This window comes from Athene noctua, chromosome 4, assembly GCF_965140245.1.
Source record: "Athene noctua chromosome 4, bAthNoc1.hap1.1, whole genome shotgun sequence".
NCBI lineage: Eukaryota > Metazoa > Chordata > Aves > Strigiformes > Strigidae > Athene > Athene noctua.
Genome location: NC_134040.1, coordinates 72,025,451 through 72,050,452, shown reverse-complemented (window position 1 = coordinate 72,050,452; position 25,002 = coordinate 72,025,451). Strand labels below are relative to the sequence as shown.

The following is a 25,002-nucleotide window of genomic DNA, read 5'->3' as shown; positions in this document are numbered from 1 at the left end:
GTGTGAGATACAGATTAGGCTAATGTAATTTGGCAGGGTGGAAGGTTTTGGAAGCTTGCATTTTATTTCTTCTCCTTCTCTCTCTGTCTTCCTCTACCACTCTGCAGTGCCACATATGGTTCTGTTTTTTTCCAGATAGTTTTTTTCCTAGCTGTGCTTACTAAATCTCATCCTTAAAAAAAAAAAAAAAAGAAAGAAAATTGCTCAAATGCTTCTTGCATAAAATATTCACCGCCTAACATGTAGATTGAGATAAATAAACAAAATCTTGCTACATCTGCTACTGTTTTGAACTGAAATTCATAGAATAGTTAGAATAGTTTGGATTGTAAGGGGCCTTTAAAGGTCATCTAGTCCAACCTCCCTGAAATGAACAGGGACATCTTCAACTAGATCAGGCCGTTCAGAGCCCCATCCAGTCTGACCTTGAGTGTTTCCAGGGATGTCATCTACCACCTCTCTGGGCAACCTGTTCATCGTTGTTTCTCTCAACTACTGTTGTTCATTTGTGTTGCTGTGTATGTTGTATTAACACAACTGCTCAGAGGATCATGCTATACAATGCAATTTGAATGTTCCCTGCTTAAAAAAAAAAAAAATAAATAAAATTATCCAAAGACATTAATTTAGATCAGCTGAGTGTTCTGGTTTGAAGTTCCCCAAAATAGTACAGTTTTGTGAGAATGACATAGGGAGGAGGCTGAAGGGCTGAGTATGTCTGGGAATGAGAAAGATGGGAGAGAGGAAAGGACAGTATTTCTTGGGACATGTATTTCCTGGACAAAATGTATCCTGCACCTATATGCTAAGCTTCCTCTGTGAACATACTGACAGGCAAGTTTGTATTGATGGAGCTCTCATTTTCCTCTCTTTGTTACTAAATGAATTTTGAATGCTTTTTTTACCATACAATGGGAAACTCTCGTCTTTTAACTTCACAAAAATGTCTGAGAGCCCTCAAAATGGAAAGTGATTGACTCACCAGACTGTAGTGCCTGCCTCCAGTTACATCAGCCACTTAAATATGACATACTCGTCCTTGGCCTCTCATTTCATGGTAGCCCTACTCCTACCTCACAATGAGCAACTACATTTTTTTTAAATGCAGTTTTAAATGGTTTTATAGGTGGATACTTATACATGTAAGTATGTTCCATGTTGGCCCTCTTTAAGAACTGAATGGTTTGGCCATTCTCGTGAGATGCCCAATAATGACAAGGCTGTAGAGTAAGGGTACATCTTCAATGCCAAATCAAAATAGAGGCATGACTAAGAAGGTGTTGCAATACAGCAGAAGTAGTGGGATAACACTGTTGACTACTTAGTACTGAAGGCAGCCAGCTGACTGGTTAATTTGTTCTCCCTCTCTGCCTGTATTTTTCCATCATGTTATCTGTGCTTCAGCTGCTGCTGTACTTGTTACTTCTTGTTGACTATTCTTACCTGAAATGGATGAAAAGTCACCAGTGGTAGTTTACTTCAGTATTCACTAGTGGTTAATTAGGAGGAGTAAATGCAATAGACTTGGAAGAATTTGGTGCTGATTCTCTTGTGTCATTTCTGCCATCTTAAATCTCTGCAAAAATCCTGCCATTCTCACTTCAGCTCCCATGAATGAAATTTATAACTTTCTGGTTTAGTTTTTGTTATTTTTCTGCACCGAATAATACAAATTATTTAGTTCATTTGATAAAAGTAATGTGAAAGCAGTGTGTTTCCAGTAATATATTCATGCTCAGTGTTCTTCCAGAAATGATGACTAGTAACCATAGATCAAAGTAGATGCACAAAAGTGTAGACAAGAGTAAGGGAACTGGCTGTCAAATCTGTTCTCTGAAAATAGATCTCCTAGCTGTAGTCATGAATGATGTAAAAAAAAAAGAACATTGGGTTTTATTGTGTACCTCCAATATTAAAATGGAATGTTGTTAAAGTGATTATCCTGTCATTATTAACACCTTTCAAAAAGCAATGTCTCTCACAAAAATAATGCACTTAGATATTTGAGAGGTTGCTAGAAAAAGAAAATTTTTTTCTTGCACAGGTAAAGCAGGTGATCAGTCACTCTTCCTATATTTCTTATAAATATTATTTTTATATTAGTTTTTTTTCTTTTTAAAGTGCCATTTAATTCTCTGAACCAATAGAGAATGTGTTCTCCAAACCTGTAGTTAAAAAAACCCCAGAATTACTCTTAAACTAAAAAGAATAAAAAGTATTAAAGCACTTTTTCAACACATACATTGAAAAAGTTTTCAAAAGAAAGCAGCTTCCTACCTAACATATATGCCCAAATCTCAGATGCTTGGAAACCAGATGATCCTATTCTTTACCTCGATAATTTTTGAAGAATGTCATGTATTATCATGAGACATTTGCTGGCAAAAGTCTGGGGGAATAGTAGCATTAGTTCTGCATTTCCTACTTCTTGACATTTAAATTATACCATTTGGACATTATTCAAAATCCCTTGACATAGCTACAGCAGGTCGCATCCACTGAAATGAGATAGTTGAAAATTCAGTGACAGAAGAAAAAGGAACCTAAAAAGTTTGATTAAAGTGATGTGTAGCTGCTTCAGTCATTACAATGTCACAGCAAAGTTATGAGACATTTCCATTTTTAACAATCTTAATGAGTTCAGGTCCTGCAGTCCTTATTAAATTACAGTCCAATTGAATTGTCAGACCCAGCCTTTATTTCTGAGATGGAGGAATACATGGTAATGTGATCTATCTTGGGAGTTAAACTGGATGCTGCTAGTAGTATCAGTACTAATAATGTGAGTAGTATAACACATAGGTATGTTCTCTATGTAGAGTTCTTAAGCTTAACACTGTCACTGGCTGAAAGTTTCTGAAGCAGTAAAGCAATTTAGCTGTCATTTCTCCTTGAACATCAACTGTGAATAAGTGCCCAGTTAAAACTTACATACAAGAATCCAAAAAATAATTCCTTAAGAAGGATAGAAATTGATCTTAATTTAAGGAAATTTTAGAAATAATTATTTTAGTCTTTTACAGAGTTTTCTAAAACCATACTAGCTTTAAAGTTTTCTAAGCAGTCATGGGACATTTTTGGCTTGTTTTTACATACATGCCTATATTCACTACCAGGTGATGAGTTTGCTGCTGTATAGAAAACTGCTTGCAGAAAACTAATAGCAGATACAATAGTGAGAACTTACTTTCTCATCCTGCTTATTTCAGTTAGGCATTGTCATTACACTGGTTTAACAAAAAAGCTGACGTTGCTAAATGTTTTCTTAACATATGTAAAAATAAATATCAGCATGTTAAATAAGTATAAACCATGTTTAAATATATTTAAGCATGTATACACAGGATTTCAAACCACCTTATCCAAATCATTGCTAAAATATTTAAATTAGATCAGTTCATTACCTAACCAAAAGCAGACTTGCATGTAATTTATATAGTACTTGCTCGTGTAAATTTTTACTGTCTTCTAACTTCCAAAGATTAGAATTGTACGACTTAACATTACACAATGTTTTGTATATAATAAATTTTATTAATAGAAATATAGAAAACAATAATTTATGGGCAGGGGGAACAAGTTTTTCAATTTTTAAAAATTTTCACTTCACATTTCATACTATAAATGTGTAAAACTGGTGAAATAAAAAAACAATTCTTACTCTGACACTACTTTAGTACATAGACAAATTACTACCAAATGTACAAGCAATTCCAACTATGATTACAACACATAATCTTTAACAATTTACAATCCTTTAAAATGTCCATTATCAAACTATGATTTAAAAATAGCATTTGTATGTGATAATGGCCCAGTGAAGCATCATGATGCATAAATGTTGTACGGTACAAAGAACTTCTGTTTTAATATGAAGGCATTAGAGTCCTGAGAAATGATTGTGCACTCTAATTTATTGTAGGACTGACTGTTGGAAATTTCTCCAGGTGTACTTTCATTTTTAGGATTGCTGATTTTTATCTTTGTTTTGTATTTTCATGGAGCAGTGTATATATTTTTTAAAATTTTTTATTAATATTTTTTCCTTTTCTTTATGGACACTAGGAGAACTAAACTACTGAGTGCCTTAAAAATAAAATAACTCTGATGATAAACGGCAAAGCGGTTTCTTACTACAACTATGCTTTTAATGTCTAGTTAAAGTACTGTCAGACCATTAATGAAGGTACAGTGCATCTTCACCACCTCATAAAAGTAAGTATCTTTACCTCAGAGCTCCACTTAGTAAGGTACATCTGGAGAAAAAATAAAATCTATCCTTATTCTGCTTTAGCAAATTATTGTCATCTTAAGAGTACAGAACTGAAATTACCACGTTTTTTAGGTTTCTTTTTTCCTCCATTGAAACCTATCTCCCTACCCAGAGAATTTCTTTTAAGAAAGAAAGCAGTATAGCTAGGATAATCTTTGTACATAGCTACTTTAAGATTTTTGAAAACCATATCTTCTATTTAGGACTATTTTCATGCAGCTGTGTGGACAAACAAATAAGCCAACAAATGAGAAGCAGGTATTAGAGTCACCAGTGGAATTTAGGCATGGCAATACTGGGCACTGTCGTTTCGAATCATGGACATTGAAATGGCCACAGTAATTCACAAACAGAGTTTTGGCATTTGGCCTCCTAATATTGCAGAAGAGCAAAGGAATTCACAGGAGGCAGTGTGCTGAAGGGAAATATACCCTGAAGGAACAGCTGATGAAGAGGGATTCTTGTTTACCTTTCAGCGTCTGGAGGACTTAGATGTCTAATGCTGCACTGGCCATAGATGCTTATTTTAATTTGGGTTTTACAAGCCTTAACTTCTCTTAAAATTAGAACTGTAAGTCTTACGGTGACAACTTTATTTCTACCACTGTACCATTTCTACACTACTTCAGAACTCTTTCCTGTAGTATAAACTTTCTTACACTCTTACTTGGAACAAAATTTCTGCTTCAGAAATGGCCTGATCATGTCAACTACAAAGCTCCTAAAGAAAAAAACCTTGGAAAATGCAAAACACTACCATTAAATTTTTCCTGTATGTATCATATAAATTGTATGTGCTGTTATTGCACATTATGGTTTTCCACGGGATATCTTAAAATTACTTTTGTTGTGAACCCAAATCTTACTTTTATTTTCAAATCTTTATAACTTGTTACATGGCACAATGATACCAGTTCTGTACAAGATGAATACATGAGCGAAGTCAAACACAGATTTTTAGCTTTCACATGTTTTTCAGTCTATATTTCAAAACATTAACTGTTTTTAGGCCAAAAAATTGACTTTTGTGCATTTCTCTAAACATTAGACAGCTAGCTCTCTTTCACTTTTTTGTTTTGTTTTGTTTTATACTTAATTAAATGACATTTTATTTTAAGGATATTTGGGGGTTTTCTTACCAATTAATAACCTATGATTTAATTTAGTTCCCATATAGCTTTGAGGACTGTGATGGTACCTGGGTATACATAGATTTCACATAGCTATGTAGAATATTTGGCTTTAAAAGATGCACAGTAAAGAGAGGTCACAGTTACATTACTCAACATTTCTGATAAGTAGCTAAAAAAACAGTACTAGTTTAACACTCAATCACCCTATTTTCATGAAATTTATAAGATATATTGTAGAATTGTTTTACTGAAAAGACATTTTGATAACTGATAATTTAAAACTCTGTAGATATTTAAACCATAATCATTACGATAAAAGAATGAGCAGCTGATATTTGGTTAATGAATTCAAGACTAAAAGGCCTAAAGGTCTCTGACAGTTTGGCAAATACTGACTGTGTCTCACTAGTATCTGGTTGTCAGCATCAATTACCCTGCCCATGTAAAACTGGCTAAACTGAGATGTAACTAACAGTTGGATGTGTGAAAACCAGAAGCTTCCTACAATATGTCTTGAATTTGGGGATAGAGTGAGTAACATTAGTCTTACCATAATGAAGAGTTTAGAATTAAAACGTAGAAATATTTCCATAACTTTATATTGCAGATCTTTATGTCTCAGAAATCCATCCTTTTCAAAATATATATCTTTATATCAATATAAAAAGAAATTTATATGATTTTCCACTATGATAATGTAGAGACATCAATCTAAAGAAAGCTGTGGGGTTTTTAAAAGTATAAACATAATATTATATGACATAAGGTGCTGCAATTATTTTTAAATTTTATGTCCAAATCAGATAAATTTGTAGCTGCTAAAACTTCTGTGTTTTCAAGCTCCTTAGTTTAAAAGAATAAATGAAGCAAAATCCTCACCTGTCTTTTTAAAGTATCATGAGTCCACTTTCAAATGAAACATTTGAACTGGGAATAATAGAAAAACAAGTGAGGAAAAAAGCCTATTAAAGAGCAATGAAAAAAAGCAGAAGTGAGAAGTGTCTCATTTTCATGCATTGATTCACCTGGTATGGATGGTGAGAAGCAAATTGTGCACTGGAGTGCAGGCAGCACCAATTTTCTTTAAAAATGCTGGTAAAGGTAATCCTTGTACAGTGTCAGTAGTTTCTAGGAGTGGGTGTAGCCCAATCTGAATGACAGATACCACATGCAGCAATATGGAGACTCTAACTGAGATTGCATCTCAGAAAGTAGAGGGGCGTGCAGCACCTGTACAAGGACCTCACTCAGACACACAGTTTGGTGCCTGTGGATCTCTCACTACTGTGATGTGATGCTTTTCTTTTTACCAGAAGCTCTGAATTGTTAGTGCTGTGCTAGTACAGACCACTAGAATTGTCCAGACAAATCTAAATATTCAAAGTTTTACTTCATGAAAACAGCCTGTTTGGTCATGATGTGAGTTTTTTAACTGCCCCATAATAAATGGGAATTAAAAGTCAGAAAAGCCCTCCAGGTTCTTTGTGCAGGAAAGCCTGCTTCATAAACTCACAGCTCTGAACCCAAGGACAGTGCTGGGACTTTAAGAGTATCCGGGAGATGTTGCTGGAAGACTTATGATGTTGCCTGCTGGTGTATTCCTGAGTGCAACAGATCAGAGTCAAGTGTCTTTCCACTAGATGTGTCTGTGCTCATTTGGCTAGCTATGCCTACAGCACATTTAAACCTATTCTTTAACATCTCCATAAATTTATTAAATTAGCGATGGATAATTTTTCTCCTGATGACCTTCTTGTTAACGACTATTTTCACTTCAGAGTTTTATTGCTTTTTAAAATATATATATATTTAATACTTTTGGCTATGAACTTTGGCACTTCTCACGTCCCAAGACATTACAAATGCCTGTAAACATATGGATAGTAGGGGCTAAGGGCTGAATGGAATTATTGTACCAGGATCTTCATTTTTCTGCTCAGTAATTAACAAGAAAGAATAAAGTGAGAATATGAAAAATTATATTCCCATTCTTTCAGATATACAACCTTTTTGCATAACACCACCTCTACTACAAGAGTATTTTCAAGAATTTAATCATTTGGAATTCTGGGAATATCTTTATTTCTAGCAAAGTAAAAGAAACCAGTAGTACAAACCAAAATTGATGGCTTTTTAAAAAGAATGTTTTAAATGGCTTCTGAAAGAAGGGCTAAGCATTTATTTTCATTTACAAATAGCAAGCACTTTGGGTTCTAATTATTCACAATTATTATAAAGGCTTTCTAAAATAAGATATAATAGTTTAGCAGTTTAAAGAGCTGCTTGATACATTGAAATGAAAAGTGAGAGTATGAAAAATACATTTCATTACTTCCTGCTGCCTCAGTGTCTTGGGGCACTATGTTTCCAGGGAGAAATATTGCAAATAAAGTCACCCACAGAGCAATTTTACGGTGGACATTTTCCCTTGGTGAATATAGCAATTTGACAACTTCTTCCGCATATAGGCATGCTGTACTGCACTACATTTGAATGTCGTTTAGTGAAGGAAACGAAGAATTACAAGAAAAGGGCTGAGTCTCAGCAGATGTTAGAGAATTGGAGTGAACAAGAGGAAACAATTATTTACTTGCAATAAGTGGGGAGTGCAATCTGCAACGGACAGATTGGATTCCTGTGTTCATGGGTGACCAATAAGGAATTTCTGATATAACATTGCCCCAATTACAGATCTGTCTTATTTGAACCATAATAAAGTTGGGGATTTAATAGCTTAAAATGTGTAAAAATCTTCTGGTCCCTTTGAGCCTCCAGCATTCTCCCAAACATTGTAGGGGAATAGACCAAAACAAAAACTGCTGTTTCTGCACTGTTTGGGGACTGCAGTTGCTTTCTCAGCTGCACAGAGTTACTTATAGGCTTAAAAGTCAAAGACAAACCCTACACAGAATTGCTGGTTTTCCTCCCCGAAACAGCACTGCAACCTGTGCTGCCTGTTCTCGGGGGTAATCATAGCAGTTCTTGGGAGATGGGAACTTTTTTTGCTGTATTGTCTTGAATTACAACATCGTCAGTGAATTACAGCCTTTTCTGCAATAAATTTCATGGTTACACCAGGAACCAGCAAGTCCCATGGATAGGAGAAGATGTTTTCAGTGCTGCCATAATCTTGTTTTTCAGGCTCTTCTGCTCTGCCATCTAACCCAGCTTCTAGTGACTTCAGATCTTTGTGAGTAGCAAAAGCAGACCATAAAAAAATCAGCTCAATTTTTAATTTGAACATTATAAATTCAATTAAGAGCTATTTTTGTACACTGTAGAAAGAATTTTTAACCTAAAACCTGGCAAAGAAATACAAACATTATTCTGGTATTACGATTATCTCCTATCATATTGCTGGCTCTCTGCCAAGAGCTTTCCAGTATAGGCATGAAGAAGAGTTGGGTCTACAGCTGGCTCACTAGGCTTATTTAGTATAGTTCTGCTGCTGCTGCAAGATATCATGAGGCAAATGCTGCTTCATTAACTATCCATACATGAAACTGTTACCCCCAGCTGGCCCAAAATTGTCACCCTGGTGAAAAGGGGCATGCTTATATAATTAAGGCCCGTTTCTGAGATCTCTTTCTCTTCTCTCTCAAAAGATCAGTGGCAGACAAGGGGCCAAACCCCAGTGGAAACACTGGAATGAAAATAATGGGTAGAAATTGTGTTTCTTCATACCTGGAGTAAATGAAGAATGAAAATTTATTTCTTCTGGAGGAGGAGGTCAATTTGAGCTTACATCTTGGAAAGAAAACTTAGTGGAGAGTCTGGGAGTATGATCAAGGCGCCAGGTACCCTGGAATCATGACACTACAACACAGCAAAAGAATTAAGCAGAATAGATGTAAGAACAACACTACTAATTTGAAAAGAAACTTGTAGAAATCAACTACAGAGCAATAGGAGCAATATAAATAACACCTGTTTCCAAGCCTAATTGATTTTTAAAAGCTAAAACTTGGCACAAGATTTGAGCACAGTAAGCAGAAAGCAACAATTCTAGGAATATTTTACTGCATAATTTTCCACCCCATAAATTCCTTAATATTTTGTATCTGAACCATGGAAATAATATTTGGCTAATGTGTTTTGCCATCTTCTTTGATAAAGAGAAGCAAAGCATAGTTATTAACATCATTCTGCTATTTTTTTTACTGCTGGTATTGACTAGTGATGTCATAGTTTGAAGAACTTGTCCTTTACTGTGAAGAACTATGTTTTGCTTGGGAAAATGCTATTTCTTATAATTCTAGTTATTTCTTGATGTTGTCCTATTCTTCAGAGATAGGACAAATCAATCTACACACTTAATAATGTCACTGAAGTTACCATTTAAGAGTGTCTTAGAAATTATATCAAAAATCGTCATGTCAGAGATAGGTAAAGTGACTAACAAAAGATAAAAATAGTAACTTTCTGTCTTAGCTTCACATTTTGCTATTTCTAGATTTTTGGAAACAATCTTAAGGAGTTTTTATATCTGTTTATATTTGTGAATAAACAAAGATACAATGAAAAAAAACTAACACCGCATCATTTGTAGTGTACATGGAACCAGAGGCTGTGCTTTTGATCTAATCTAATTTCAGACTTCCTTGGTTTATGGATTTTAACAGATTTGGTACATATCTTAAAATGAAATGCAACTTGGATTGGTGTTTGTAGGTCTTGCCTCATATATTTGCAGCATTATATTACTTGCAGATTTTTACAATGACTTCTCAGAAACTTTAGAGGCTCTTCTAGGAAATTGTTGTTGCTGTCTGCTCCAGCTAAGGCCTGCAGTTATTTAGGATGGCTATTGAATGTGATTCTTATACATGTATTGTAGGTAACTACAAAAGGTAAAATTCATCAGTCAGTGAAAATTAATGCCAAATGCTATGGTTTTTAGTTAATGTTTATTTTTTGCCTGCATTTTTCTGTCATGCCTTTATTAATTTTTAAAAGTACAGTCATGATTGCAAATAATTTCAGACAACAGTGTAAGAATTGAGTTAAGAAATTAGGATAAGCTAAGAGAAAACATTGGGGAGTTTGAATCATCCATGGGGGATAAAAAGCAGGGGTACCTGAGAGAGGAATATGCGGAAACATGTGCGTGTATTAGTCATGCTTATGCATAGATTTTACTGCTGCTACACATAGGGATCTGGCTGGTTCTGTTCTTAAGATCTAACTATTGCTGCCTTTGTTCTTCTGGATTTTCTGAATGTATTTCAAGAAGATGTCCTTCAAGAAGATGCAAACAGCGCTGCAATAATTCCCCTTAGCATTTACTTCAGTTTTACTTAAGTAATGATTTCTATTATTAGTTATTATTTAGGAGAGCAGTGGGTACTCTGGAAAAATTTTCTCTTATTTCCATGGGCATATTTCATACAGCATACTATGAATTTTAGCAATTATTCTTTCTGTAACTAATTTTGGGTGCTTGGTTATTATTTGTGAGAGGTGGTGAAAATCCCAATGAATGATGACAGTTCTGAATTCATGCTTGTGACTCTGGCTGGGAAGAATTACACTTCAAGCAGTATGAAAACTGGCTACATTTGGTTAACTTTTCATTTAATTCTTCCTAGAGATTTTTTCCTAGAGAATTGCTATCACTCTTCCCTAAAAGAACACGAAACCTAGATCTTAGAGGCATACATAAAGACCTTTCAGAAATAATAGATCTTCTATAGCAGTAAGAGTTAGTTAAATGATGAGGCACGTATTCTGTGTCAATTTACAGATTGAAATGTACTCCCAAGAACCTTATCCTGTCTTACATGAAATAAAATATAATGTCTTTTTAGTTTAGAGAGAACTGTCCAGAAAGAAATTTATAACATGGATTTTTATGGAGCAGAAACCAAGCAAAACACTAAAATTTTTGTTACTTTATAACTTAGCCTTATGCGTTTATAGTAAAAGTTTGGCTTGGCTTCTTTCCTATTCTGTAACAGGGCATGAGTCTCCTGATCACCCTCACTCCATGAATGGCTTCCTTCTGCCTTTTCCAAGACTTCTCACTGGGATCTGGTCCAGAGAAACAGTATGGATAAGCACAGAGTAAAAATTTTCAAGCTCCTTTTTTCTGAGATATCCTTTAGGTTCAACAAACCTTCACATAAACACATCCTCACAGCCTCCCCTACTACTACACACTCACATGCAAAATTGAAGCACATACCTGCATGCTTAGGCTATAAAAGTACCACGGTTACGACTGTGACACTGCCTTCTCATCATCTGCTGAACTTTGAACTGATAAAAAACTCACAATCTCATCACAGATGAACACAGTAACACTGTAATGATTTAGCAGCAAATGCTTTTGTGCGCAACAAGCCTCCACTCAGGAAAAAAAAAAAAAAAAAAAAAAAAATCAAAACAGTTTCCAAGAGCCAGAAAGGCCCCACAAAAGTCCTAGCCCAAGAATTATGAAATCTAGCTGGCTCCAGGATGCTCTCCTCAACAAGTGTGAGCACAGGCCAGCTGGCCCAAGGACTACCATTCTCTGTCAAACACATTATCAAAGGATAATCACAGCATATTGCAATTCATCTTCAAAGTGAATTACAGTAACCCTGGGCAGTATTTATCAGTTTGTAACCTCTTTGCCAATCATGGATCAAAGAAATCTGGCTGCTTAAATTACCATTCCTCTATTCTTACTGATCTTAAATCAGATTAAAATGTAGAAGGAAATAAATCAAATTTTTTCAAAGGCTACATATTTTACATAGACACTATGCACTCATGCTAGGGCGAAATTATGTGACTGAAATGGGAACACTGTTCATTTGCAGTTTGGCATTTGAGGGGCTGTGTTTCTTAATAAAGTTGAGGTTCATTTGATGATTCCCAGTTTAAATGTCAGCACAGTTAAGTCCAGAGCTTCTAAATGACCAAGCAGAACGCATCTAGCAAATATGCTTGTTCATTGTGAATGGATGCAACAGAGCTTGATATGCCACCGAACAGACATTTCCTCAGACACTGCTCCTGGGAGACAGATGCATGTTCAGACAAAGGCAGTCAACCCCCAGCCTCACACCCCAAAAACTGGGACATCTGGACTGAGTGTTTTATTTTGGAAGAGAAAACACATTGAAGATGACTGGGATCATCTTAGAGAATGCAACTGAGTGAAGCACTGTCTGAGCTTTTTTTGGTTGTGAAATTAAGACGTGCATTACAAAAATGAGCATGCAATTTCTTAGTTGGTACCAAAGAAACAGCCTTCAGATGCAGGGAAATGTTTCTGCAACAAATTGAAACGTATTGGTTCTCTATATATTTTGATAGATTTGGATAACTAAAACAGTTCACTCAGAACACAAATGTCATTGATATATTATTCTCATACTGAAGAGTAAACAATAGATATATCGCATCGTTAGATGACTGGTAACAGAAAGTGCTATGAGAAAGGAGCGTAAATAATAACATAGCTAGTTAATAATAACATAACTAGTAGAAAACTTCATGTGTGCATTCCTCACTATAAAGGATTCCTACTTAATTTAATACACTGTTATTGTAAAAAGATTGTATGTAGCCCAAGTATATAAAACTACATAGATTAAGAAAGAGCCATTTTTCACAGTAACACTTGTAAAAAAAATTTCAATGTTAAAATAGTGTATCTTCCTGTTTTTCTATAAAAGGAAGCAGTTTCCATAAACCAGTTTTGTTAATGTTTTGCATGGAACAATTTTTAACACATACCTTTGCATGCAAGTTTTTCAATTTAAATATTTTTCATATTGGGCAACCTGGCTGTTTTCCTCTGCAGTAGCAGAGGAACGATTGTAAAAAAATGGATTTATAGACTCAGCCACGTTGTTATACAAATACAGTTCATTTATGCAATAGCAGAGCTAACTACAAAATAAAAAGACACGGAAATCTCTGTTGGAGTAACAGAAAAACAACCCACCAATCCTTGAGTTTGTTACACTGATACAACTCTTCCAAAACTCTATGGGATTCTATCAGTCTAACAAAGAAAAAAATGTCATTCATTATAAACAAAATCTGTTTAGATTTTGTCAGATCATAGAGGGAGAAAATTCCCTGCCGATTTTTATTATTAGTAGCAATGAGTTGTAAGATACTACCCAGTGTTGTCCATAAAGAATTAAAAATACCCAGGATTTTTTTTTTTTAATAAAATCTCACACATACTAGCAAAATTAAAATCTTATAAAAGAACAGAAATAACATTACAGTTGCTGTCTATATATGGCTTTCTACAAGACATGTTGTGCAATAAGCCCGCAACAGATCATGAACATAGTATTTAGGAAATGAAAATATATTATGAATTAGGCAATTAAATAATTGGCTTGGTATTAACATAGAAGTGAAGAATAAATAAACAAGGTTCTTCCAAACCCAAGAAAAAACATATCTAGAATATTTATCTATATTTTATTTATTTTAGATTTATTTTTATTAGCTAGTAAGATGTACCAGAAGAAAACATTTAGAATATTTATAGAACACAGAGAAAGTTTCTAGTGTTTTGATGATTCCTACTTCTTGAATGGAGAGAGGCACAAAGATGTTTTTGTCATACCTTTTCTAGACTAAGCCAAGTATAATACTCATGTCATCTTGAAAACTGAAACTGCTTACTCCTTCTTAACAGAATTCAAGCTGCTGTCATGGACAAGAAAGATGATGCACTTAAACATTTGGGTAACAGGTGGTATGGCAAAAGTTCAGGAAGACAAATATCCAAAAAGAATCTAATGGGAAAAAAGAAAAAAAAAAAAAAAAAAAGGGGGGGGGGGAGGGAAGAGCAGAGTGTGTCTTTTTAATTGGTTGTACAACAGGTGTATTCAATTTGTAGACTGGGGGGGGTGCAGAAGCAACTGTGTCTTATCAAGGTTAAATGCTTTAATTCTCCTCTCCCTTATATACACTTCACATTTCTGTGATTCTTTTTATTTCTGTGTAGTTTTTCAACTTGTGTTCATGTAAAACAAGAAAATCAGACCAATTTTGTCACCATAGATGGATGTGGAGAAACTCAGTTTATACTCTGTCTTAATGATACTGGCTCTGTCACCAAACTAAACAGAAGAATGGGTTCAAATCATTACTTTGGGTTTCATTCTTAGAGAATTTCAGTGGGGGAGTGTTTCCTGGAAATTACTTATTAGACAGGTCTGAGACATGATACTTGTCTACCCAAACAATCTCAGTATTTCACAAAGTTCTCAATGTCACCCATCTTCTCAAATACAAAATGCACATGGCTAGTCATGAAAACTACTGCAGTAAGATTTGATCCTGCTCCCATTAAAGGCACTGTTTTTCTGCTGCTTCCAAACAAATAATTTCAAAACCAGTGTGACAAGTAAGTAGTACTATTCTATTGTACAGTATTATGGTCACTGGCAGCCTGAGTTATGCTATGATCTAGCGGCTCTTAGCATTTCATACTCTGCAAGTATAGCTAATCCTGGAAACCACATGAGATGTGACTACAAGGACTGAACAGCCTGTGCATTTGGCATTGCTTCTACCTTTTTTTTTTTTTTTCCCCTCTGTATTTCTCATTGAGAAAACAAACAAACAAACAAACAAACAAGAATTTTCAGTCCATAACAGAATAAAAATGCTTGTACAAGCTGAAGTGGCAAGATAGGCTGATTATTTTGCTTTTTAGTTCAAGTGTCAGCTTGTTTCAGCTGCTATCAAACACTTTGTCACACCAGATGCCCATTATATCTGTTACATGGTAAAATGTTTCAGTACATAAAAGACAAGGTGCATGATTTTCTTATACTTATCTTTGAAATCACCAAAGTACTTTTCATAGCTGTGTTTGCTTACACCACTGTATTCACTTTAAAGATCCTTTTAAAGTTCCCCTTACCATCTTTTTTCTCATGCTCATGTATGTACATTTCAAAGTTACAATATTTCTAAGAGTAATAAAATAAGCCATGTTTTTTTCCATGCTTACTTCTGCTTGTTCTCTATTTTGCTAAATAAATTTACTCCGATGGCTAAAAAGTTGCAATGTCCTTAATGTTGTACGCTTGTGACACAAGGAAAATCTATTCCTTCTGTTTGCTTTTTGTGTATTTCTTTACCTCTTAGGATGCCTATCTCAAGGAGCTTGCTTAAATATAAATATTGAATGCATGTGTACCAATTACTTCAACAACAACACTATTTGCTTTGCAAAGGACTCTTTAACTCTAGTTCATGGTGAAATAACTTTTTTCCAGATTCTCCTTTCCACCCCCTAACCTCCAATTTTTTCTCCTGTATCCTTATGGCTACATGAAATATAATATAATGGCTCATGGCTTTTGAAGTCCATTATTCAGAGGTTGGTTTTGGACCAAGCCACTAAACTAACTCCTAGTTTTACTCTGTGGCACTGTAAATACTGTTGAAAGTCATTAAAATTTTATTTAGGCAAGTATGCAATGTTTTGCATGTACTATCTCTTCTGTCAGCTATAAGAACTTTTTATATGCCTGTTTTAATAAAATATATAGTTTAGATTGGATTTGAAAGTATTTCTAGATATGCAACTATGTTTTTCAAGCTACAGATTCAATATGGCTTTTAATTTACCAGTGCAAAGAAATGGCACCAAGCTGACACAATTCCATGCTAGGCTGGAGTGCACATGGCTGAGTGAGCAGTATCGTGCCCTGAGCCAGGCTGCTGCGGATGAAGGGGTAAAAAGAGGGTTTTATGCCTTCTGTTCTGTTAGTGGAATTTAATGGAAAATGTATGCCTCAGCCAGGGGCCAAGCAAGCAGCCAAACATGATGTTGGCCACAGCCAAGATGACCTGTTCATTTGGCTGAAGAAGAAAAGCTCTGCTGCATAAAGCAGTACTTTGAAACAGCTGTACCATGGCACAGCTTTTGGTGGATTGCTAAACACAGTAAACAAAGGCCCTCACATATTAGGAAACTGAAACAAACCAAACAAATGAAAATGCAATTAATATCCATTGCCACTCTTTATCAGTTGTCATTTTGGCAGGTCTCAGCAGCATGGAAGGAAACCGCCATTTGAAATCCTCTATTACAGACTGGAAATGTGACTGTTGTTTTTTCCTTACTACGCAGTTTAAAGGACATCAATAAGACATATCTATGAAGGAAGTTTTTTCTAACATATGAATACAGGAGCATTAAACAGAGAAAATGAGCTGCTATCCAATGTTTATTTATTTGTATGTATGGTTAGCACTGGACACTCATTCAATGGAGGAGCTGTACTAGACATTGACAAACATCACTCACATGAATATTTTGAGCTGTTTAAACTTAAATTAAAGCCTATCTTACAAGAAGAAATGAGTTTTCTGATTGTTTAAATTTTGTTTATCTTGATCATTTTTTTTTATATCTGAAAAAGAAATAAAAATCCAGAAATACAATCTTAAAAGAGTTCACCTGAGGCTTTTTTTAGAAAAACATTCTGAAATGTGAAGACAGCATAGAGGTCTTTCTCCAAGGTAAGACTAATGCAGTGCAGAGGGTCAGAATAAACTCTTAATTCTATTTAAACAGTAGAGAGACCTTTAGCTGACTCTGCCTAGAGGTAAACTTCCTCCTAGGTGCAGACACCAGTTACTTCATTAAATAGGGTACTGGCCCATTTCCAGAAGCCCCAGAGGCATGTTCAAACACAGATGAATTCAGAAGAGAACAATTATTATGAAAACTAATGCTGCATTCTTTCTTTGAGGCCAAAGGACAAGCCAAATCACTTCATGAAACCTACTTCTGTGGTTCACAGGTTGTGTACTGAGTTTTTTTCAAGCTTCATTTGGAACATGCATACTGAAAATCCATTTGCTTTGGAGATGCAGTTGAGGAATGAGGCTGAACCCCAGTTACCTTCAGCTGACTTCTCCCTAAGTAACAGACACAACACCAGCAGGCCTCACGAGCTAGCCAACTGCTCGTACTTCCTTTTAAATATTGTCTGGCAAAACCAGTCTGCAATATTCCAAATGTAAAGTCTGATTTATTTGGCCAAAGCATACTTAATTCTTCGGTATGTTGATTCAAAGAAACAGATATGGACATGCAAATACCCTTACCTGTGCTTGCCAGTTATCTCAAGCTGCTAATCAAACCTCAGTTAATGCCTTTTCTTCTGCTGGTCACCAGCCCTGGGTTCCAAGGCAGCCAACTCTGTCACTGAGTATCTCTCCCTTGGCTTCCTTCTTCCTGTGGGACAGCATCACAGCAGTGTCTTCATGTGTAAACTCTCTCTGTACAATCAGAAAAAACATGATTAAAAGTGTGGTTGCTCTGTTTGGTTATTTGTTGAGATGATCCTTACTCAGATCAAGCTGCTCATTTCCTTTCAACACCTATGAAGCCCTTTTGAAGCATATAGCAACATGTAAAATGTTCTTAGCAGAGAATGTAAGCATTTGCATTTTCCCATGAAGCAAACCTATTACAATTACCATGACATGCTCAGTAGTTTCTTTGACCTATATATATAGGGCCATTACAGGCTTTCAGGTCTTCCAGGTGCCATAGTCTATTCACTAAAGGGTGTCTGATGAAGATACCAAAGAATGTTCAGAAAACACACTTTACTGTACTCAATAGTTGGATTTTAAACATACTATCTGCATGTTTGTTTGATGTGAGCAAAGGGGTCCAGTACTTGTACCATGCTGAGTAGAGGTGAAGGCTATACCACCCTTTTTCCTTAATGAGGAACACGCTCCCATTGTCCTCATCAGGACAGCACAGCCTGCATAATCTGCACTAAACTACTAGCCAGCTGCTAACCGTGAGCAACATAAGATAGATCAGGGGGAAGGCCGAGTCAAGTGTACAGATCTGCAAAACTGGTGCACCAGTTGACCAACATAGTTAAATACTTTGGCCCTAAGCTATCTTTTAAAAATCACTACTCCTTCATGTGAACAGCACAACCTAAACATCGGAAGTTTTTCACTGTCTTAGGTAAACTGTTGACACCTGGTAAACTATGGACAGTCATGTTGGAGAAATCTTTTAATCTTTGATCTTACCTACCTGCTACAATCGCACAACAAATGATAGTCTTGCCAACTGTTTTTCATCTTACATATAATGTATACAAAACCAGAGAGGGAAACCAGGAGATCAGAATTGAATACTTTATTTGCTGAGGCTTACTTTTCACAGAATCGTATAGGTTGGAAAAGACCTTGAAGATCATCCAGTCCAACCAGTTACCTAACACTGACAGTTCCCAACTACATCATATCCCTCAGCGCTATGTCGACTCTACTCTTAAACACCTCCAGGGATGGGGACTCCACCACTGACCTGGGCAGCCCATTCCAACACCTAACAACCTTTTCTGTAAAGAAACACTTCCTAATATCCAGTCTAAACCTTCCCTGGTGCAACATGAGGCCATTACCTCTTGACCTATCGCTTGTTACTTGGTTGAAGAGGCTCATCCCCAGCTCTCTGCAACCTCCTTTCAGGGAGCTGTAGAGGGCGATGAGGTCTCCCCTCAGCCTCCTCTTCTCCAGACTAAACACCCCCAGTTCCCTCAGCCGCTCCTCGTATGACCTGTGCTCCAGACCCTGCACCAGCTTCGTTGCCCTTCTCTGGACACGCTCGAGTCATTCAATGTCCTTTTTGTAGTGAGGGGCCCAAAACTGAACACAGGAATCGAGGTGCGGCCTCACCAGTGCCGAGTACAGGGGTCAGATCCCTTCCCTGTCCCTGCTGGCCACGCTATTGCTGACACAAGCCAGGATGCCATTGGCCTTCTTGGCCACCTGGGCACACTGCTGGCTCCTGTTCAGCCGGCTGTCAATCAGCACCCCCAGGTCCCTCTCTGACTGGCAGCTCTCCAGCCACTCCTCCCCAAGCCTGTAGCGCTGCTGGGGGTTGTTGTGGCCCAAGGGCAGCCCCCGGCATTTGCCCTTATTGAAACTCCTCCAGTTGGCCTCAGCCCATGGCTCCAGCCTGTCCAGGTCTCTCTGCAGAGCCTCCCTACCCTCGAGCACATCAACACTCCCACCCAACTTGGGGTCATCTGCAAACTGACTGAGGGTGCACTCGATCCCCTCGTCCAGATCATCAATAAAGATGTTAAACAGGAGTGGCCCCAAAACCGAGCCCTGGGGGACACCACTCGTGACTGGCGGCCAACTGGATTTAACTCCATTCACCACAACTCTTTGGGCCCACCCATCCAGCCAGTTTTTTATCCAGCAAAGCGTGTGCCCATCCAAGCCACAAGCAGCCAGTTTTGCCAGGAGAATGCTCTGGGAAATGGTGTCAAAGGCCTTACTAAACTCAAGGTAAACATCCACAGCCTTTCCCTCATCCAATAAGCAGGTTGCCCTGTTGTAGAAGAAGATCAGGTTTGACAGGCAGAACCTGCCTTTTATAAACTCATGCTGACTGGGCCTGATCCACTGGTTGTCCATTATATGACTCTAAATGGCACCCGAGATGACCTGCTCCATGACCTTCCCTGGCATCGAGATCAGACTGACATGTCTATAGTTTCCTGGATCCTCCTTTCTGCCTCTCTTGTAGATGGATGTCACATTTTGCCACCCTCCAGCCCAATGGCCCCTCCCCAGTTAGCCATGACTTCAAGTAAATCATGGACAGTGGCTTGGCGAGCACATCTGCCAACTCCCTCAGCACCCTTGGGTGTAACCCATCCGGTCCCACAGACTTGTGTGCATCCAAGTGGTGCAGCAGGTCTCTGACCACCTCCTCTCCAACTGTGCTGACCTCAAACTGCTTCCCCTCCCCATCTCCCAGCTCCTGAGGCTGGGTGTCCAGGGAACAGCCAGTTCCACTGCTAAAGACTGAGGCAAAGTAGGCGTTGAGCACCTCAGCCTTTTCCTCATCCTTAGTTACCATGTTTCCCTCTGCATCCAGTAAAGGAGGGAGATTTTCCCTAATCCTCCTTTTGCTGTTAATTATCCTTAACAGCTGTAGCCAAGTTGAGCTCTAGCTGTGCTTTGGCTCTCCTAATGTTCTCCCTGCATAACTTCACTATATCTTTATAGTCTTCATGAGGGACCTGCCCCCACTTCCAAAGGCAATAGATTCTCCTTTGGTCCTTGAGATCCAGCCAAAGGTCCCTGTTTAGCCAGGCCAGTCTCCTTCCCCACCTCCTTGTTTTTTGGCACATGGGAACAGCCTGCTCCTGTGCCTTTAAGACTTCGCTCCTGAAGTATGTCCAGCCTTCCTGGGCTCCCAGTTCCTTCAAGGCAGCCTCCCAAGTGATTTTGTTCATCAGTCTTTTGAACAATCAAAGTTGGCCCTGCAGAAGTCTAAGATGGCAGTTTTACTACCCCCTCTCTTTGTTTCTCCAAGGATCAAAAACTCAATCATCTCATAATCACTGCACCCTAGACGGCCTCCAACCTTTACCTCCCCCACAAGCTCGTCCTTGTTCACAAGAAGCAGGTCCAGGAGGGCACCATCCCTGGTCGGCTCACTTATCAGCTGTGTGAGGATGTTATCCTCCACACATTCCAGGAACCTCCTGCAAACCTTATATGAAGTTTGAAAGTTTCCCTTTGTTAAAAAGACAAAACTTTTGGTCATTTAATTCTAAAAGTTTATATAGTCAGTTAGATGAATCATGATAAGACCTTTTTCATCTCTAAGAATTGACAGACTAACACTTCCTGATGCTTAACACTCAAATTTTTACTTTTTCCTGTCAGTAAGTATAATAAGAGAAATGTATGAAATGCACTACAGTTCCCTGATAACAAACTAATTCCTTTTGAGTTTTTTAAAAATTTTTGATCTTAAAATACGCATTTTTAAATGTCTGAATCTTTCTTACAGATGCTTGTTATTTTAATCCCTCTTCATTTGAAAAGGATGGGGAAGGGGGTGTTGTATTCAAGTACAACATAAATTAAATATTTTGAACTACATAATTATTTCATATGCTAAGAATAGCTTATAATTAATTAAATGTCAGTATAATTTGAAGAGATTTCAGCTGAAGTATGTGGCACTAATACTGTTCTATGAAGTTTCATTTTTTAAGGTATAACATTAAAATCATACTTAAAAGCATTTTTAAGTTGTAGTGATATTGCATTCAGGAAGTCATTGAGGGTCACTGTATATCAGAAAGGAGAATATTTAGAGAATTTTACTTTTGTCAAAGTTTCAGCTTCTTATTAGAAAGTAGAAGAAAAAACTATAAAGTTGATGAGAATTATTTGGTGTCCAATAAGTTAATCAGCTTTTTTTTTTTTTTTTAGGAAAACCTTGTGTATTTACTGTTATAAAATTAATAATAGAGTTTATGTATCTATCTTTATCACAACAGTAAACACAAATTTTAATTTCATTTTGTGTCAACTATGAATACAGTGTATTATATAGCAAAAATACTCCCTCAAATATTTTTCGGTAACCACTGTTTCAGAATCATGTGTTTACAAGACTTACAGGAGTAACAGAAACAAAATTGTCCTGCTTCAGAAACTGATATTTTACAAAACAGAGAAGGACTAAATTTCTGTGGGTCTATGGAGGACAAAAGTTATCCTATCATATTCTGGTGAGCTGTATATCAATAATTAAGTAGTCATTCACAGAAGGAGAAATGATACATGGAGTCAGGCAAGGTGCTCAGTGCTCAAAGTTTACATTATTACATGCATTGGCTTTTTAGGTGTGTCAGTCACAGTTATATTACATTCCCTAGATTCCTGTATGGCTCAAAATGAGGTCTCCATGGAAGAGATTTATAACTGGACAGAAGCAATTAGGAAATTATAAGCATAGTTGGCTTACCATAAAGCCTCACCCTGGGATGTGGGGGAGGCATATCTCCCCGTGTTTAACATCCTACATCAGAATGTTAGAGACCGGTGTTATTTAAAATAAAACCAAGGCATTTTCAGTTGTGTCTTTCAAAACACAAGAACATCTCATCTCATTAACAGCTGAGCCTGGGATTTAAATTCCATTGAGATGTATAAAACTTGTACACAATTCTTGCTCCAGCTTGTGTCTGTATCTCACAGGTGTGTCCCACAAAACTATTACCATAAATTATAACATTAACATAAGCAAAACTTTGCAGAGCCTGAAAGGACATAGTCAGGAAATAGTCAGCAAGTTTTTCAGCTCAGTCAAGAATGGAGAATTTCTTCTGGATTTTTACAGTTAGTGTTAGGGTTTTATGGTCACTTTTGCCTCATTTTAAGTGTAGGTAAAACAATTCTTTGGCTGCCTGCCCTTAAATTACAGAGTCACAGTGATTAGAGACACAGTATTACTGCACTTCACGAGTTGTGCATAAAGACTTATGATGACAATATTATTTCTAACAGCTGGCGCAGTTCTCTAATGCAAAGTACAAAATAAAGTAAGATTGCAAGTGCCAAATATGATCTATCCAGCTCAGTTAGGAAAACCTCTGAAGTTGCCGTATCATGGTTTCAGAAGTCAAATAAACACGGTTAATGCAAAAGGAACTCTAGAGTTTCAGTCTTACCCAGGCAAGACTAAGACTAGCTTGGTTAGCACTGCATGTACTCTGTGTACATCATCACATCAAAGTACATATGTAGTCTGTTTCTCTAAACCAGCATGGCTTAGACTATAAACTAAGAAACCACATACATACAAGGTATGGGGACAACCTTCATCATTATCTGCCTAATCAGAAAGCCATGCCCTTATACTTTTGAAAGGTTTCAGAAGCCATAGAAAGAATTAGTACATCCAGTTCTGCTGTCTCCAATTTCAAACGGATGTTGATAAATTTAAAAGGGTTCAGAAGAGCAAGTTAAGTTCTGCTGGGTGACAAGTCCAATAAATACTAACTGATTTTCATTTATTTAATTTACCATAACATTTAGGTGATAACATGGTCACAGTGAACCAGTGCATACAAGGGAAGATAGCTGATGGAAGTTTAGTGTACTTAAATAAAGACACAGATAGTAATAAAGGTATAAAGGGATCAAACAGAAGGAAGCCAAAGCTAGCAAATTTAGGTTAGAAAAATAATTAATGAATGGCTAAAATGGTTAATGAATGCAACAACATACACAATAAACTACCCATCACTCTCAGATGTTGCATCAAGACTAGATTTTTTTTTCTAGAAGATATACATCCTTTACACTGATGCCATGGGCTTGATGTCTCATTCCTTGGAGCATGGAAAAGTTGCAAGGCTGAACAGAGCCACAGTCTGGCTAAGGAAAGGGAGGTGCAGGAGCTTGACAAGAATGTCCACCACCGCAGGCAGACCTAAAGGGAGATGGCAGCTTCCCTTTTCCCCATGACACATTACTTAGGAATGTATCAGTGAAAATCTAGAGGAGAGAAAGCAGCTTCCCAGGCCCCATTCCTGAGCACTAGAGACATGCAATGCCTTTTACTAAGGAAAAAGTGTAAATTTTAAACAACTGATTATATATGCTTAATATAAATGTGTGAGGAAGAGAGTGTGTGCTACGTATCTTATTAGACAGGTCATAACAACTGGTAGTTCATGGATAGGTTGCTGACAAGCCATCACATTAGCTGCTGACAAGCCATTAGTGCTGCCCCCTTCTCCAGTTGGTATTTCAGTTTTCTTGAAGTTATCAGTGTATTGAAAACACAATGTTTTATATCCCTATGCTCCTGTGCTGACACAACCTTTCTATTACTCTCCCTTTGCTAACCTGTATGCACTGCCATCACACCACTGCTAATCCTGATGTGTTGACAAGCTGTACAAATGAGAGCGAGAGAGAATGAGAAAGAGGGAGGAAGGAGACAGGGGGAGGGAAAGAAAGAGACTTCTCTACCTCCTTCTTTCGCTCTCCTTTTCATGTGCCTAGGCACAGAGATAAACATCATTTGCAAAAGCAGATGTCCTCTTTCATGAGACAACAGAATAAGGCATTGGAAAGTCTACAAACATTAATAACTGGTTGTTTTCAAATAGCAAAAGAGCTTCACTGTTCTCTTTGAAGCACAAGCATTTTACATTTTCTCCAAAATAAATATACACTTTTTTCTCTCATTCCATTACACTTGCAGACATCTTTTAGGAATTAGTAATATATGCAAATAGTGTACTTGGTTTTAGAGAGTGTGTGAGAGACGAGAAACCAGGCCTGTGAGAAACTAAGACAAACAACCTGGGAAAGCAAAAGTTGAGGCTGATTGAAGAAATGCCTCAAACACTCGCAAGACAAAACTCTGAGTCACAGGGTGCATTCTGTGAAGGCCCAAGCTGATAACGCTGCCCGATGTAGCTGGGGGAGAGAGCCCTGTGGAGACAGGACGGCTCTGCCCTGGGGCACCTGGGCAAATTTCAAGGGCCATGTGTCCGGTGAATGAACTTTGCTTCATTATCCACAAAATGCATATTAAAGTTGACACCCCTCAATATGCTAACGAGGGCTGTCATGATCATGCTAATGACATCATCCCATGAAACACCTTACCCCTCCCTGTACATGGGATACGTAGCTATGTGGGTCGACCTAGGGGACGGACCCAAGGAAAATGGGTATAAATCAAAGGGGGGAAGAAAGGGCTCTCTCTCTCTCTGCCCCTCTCCCTGCCCCCCCCCGACCGTCTGG

The 25,002-nt window shown here is 37.3% G+C and overlaps 1 long non-coding RNA gene across 4 annotated transcripts in view; it reads right to left on the bottom strand.

The window, feature by feature from the left end:
* LOC141959786 (uncharacterized) overlaps nt 1–25,002 on the bottom strand; it is a 175,112-nt gene that overhangs the window by 51,722 nt on the left and 98,388 nt on the right. For all 4 annotated transcript variants that reach the window (XR_012633492.1, XR_012633495.1, XR_012633493.1 and 1 more), the window contains one exon: nt 17,494–17,667. This is a non-coding gene — a long non-coding RNA (uncharacterized LOC141959786). The remainder of the gene's footprint in view (nt 1–17,493; nt 17,668–25,002) is intronic.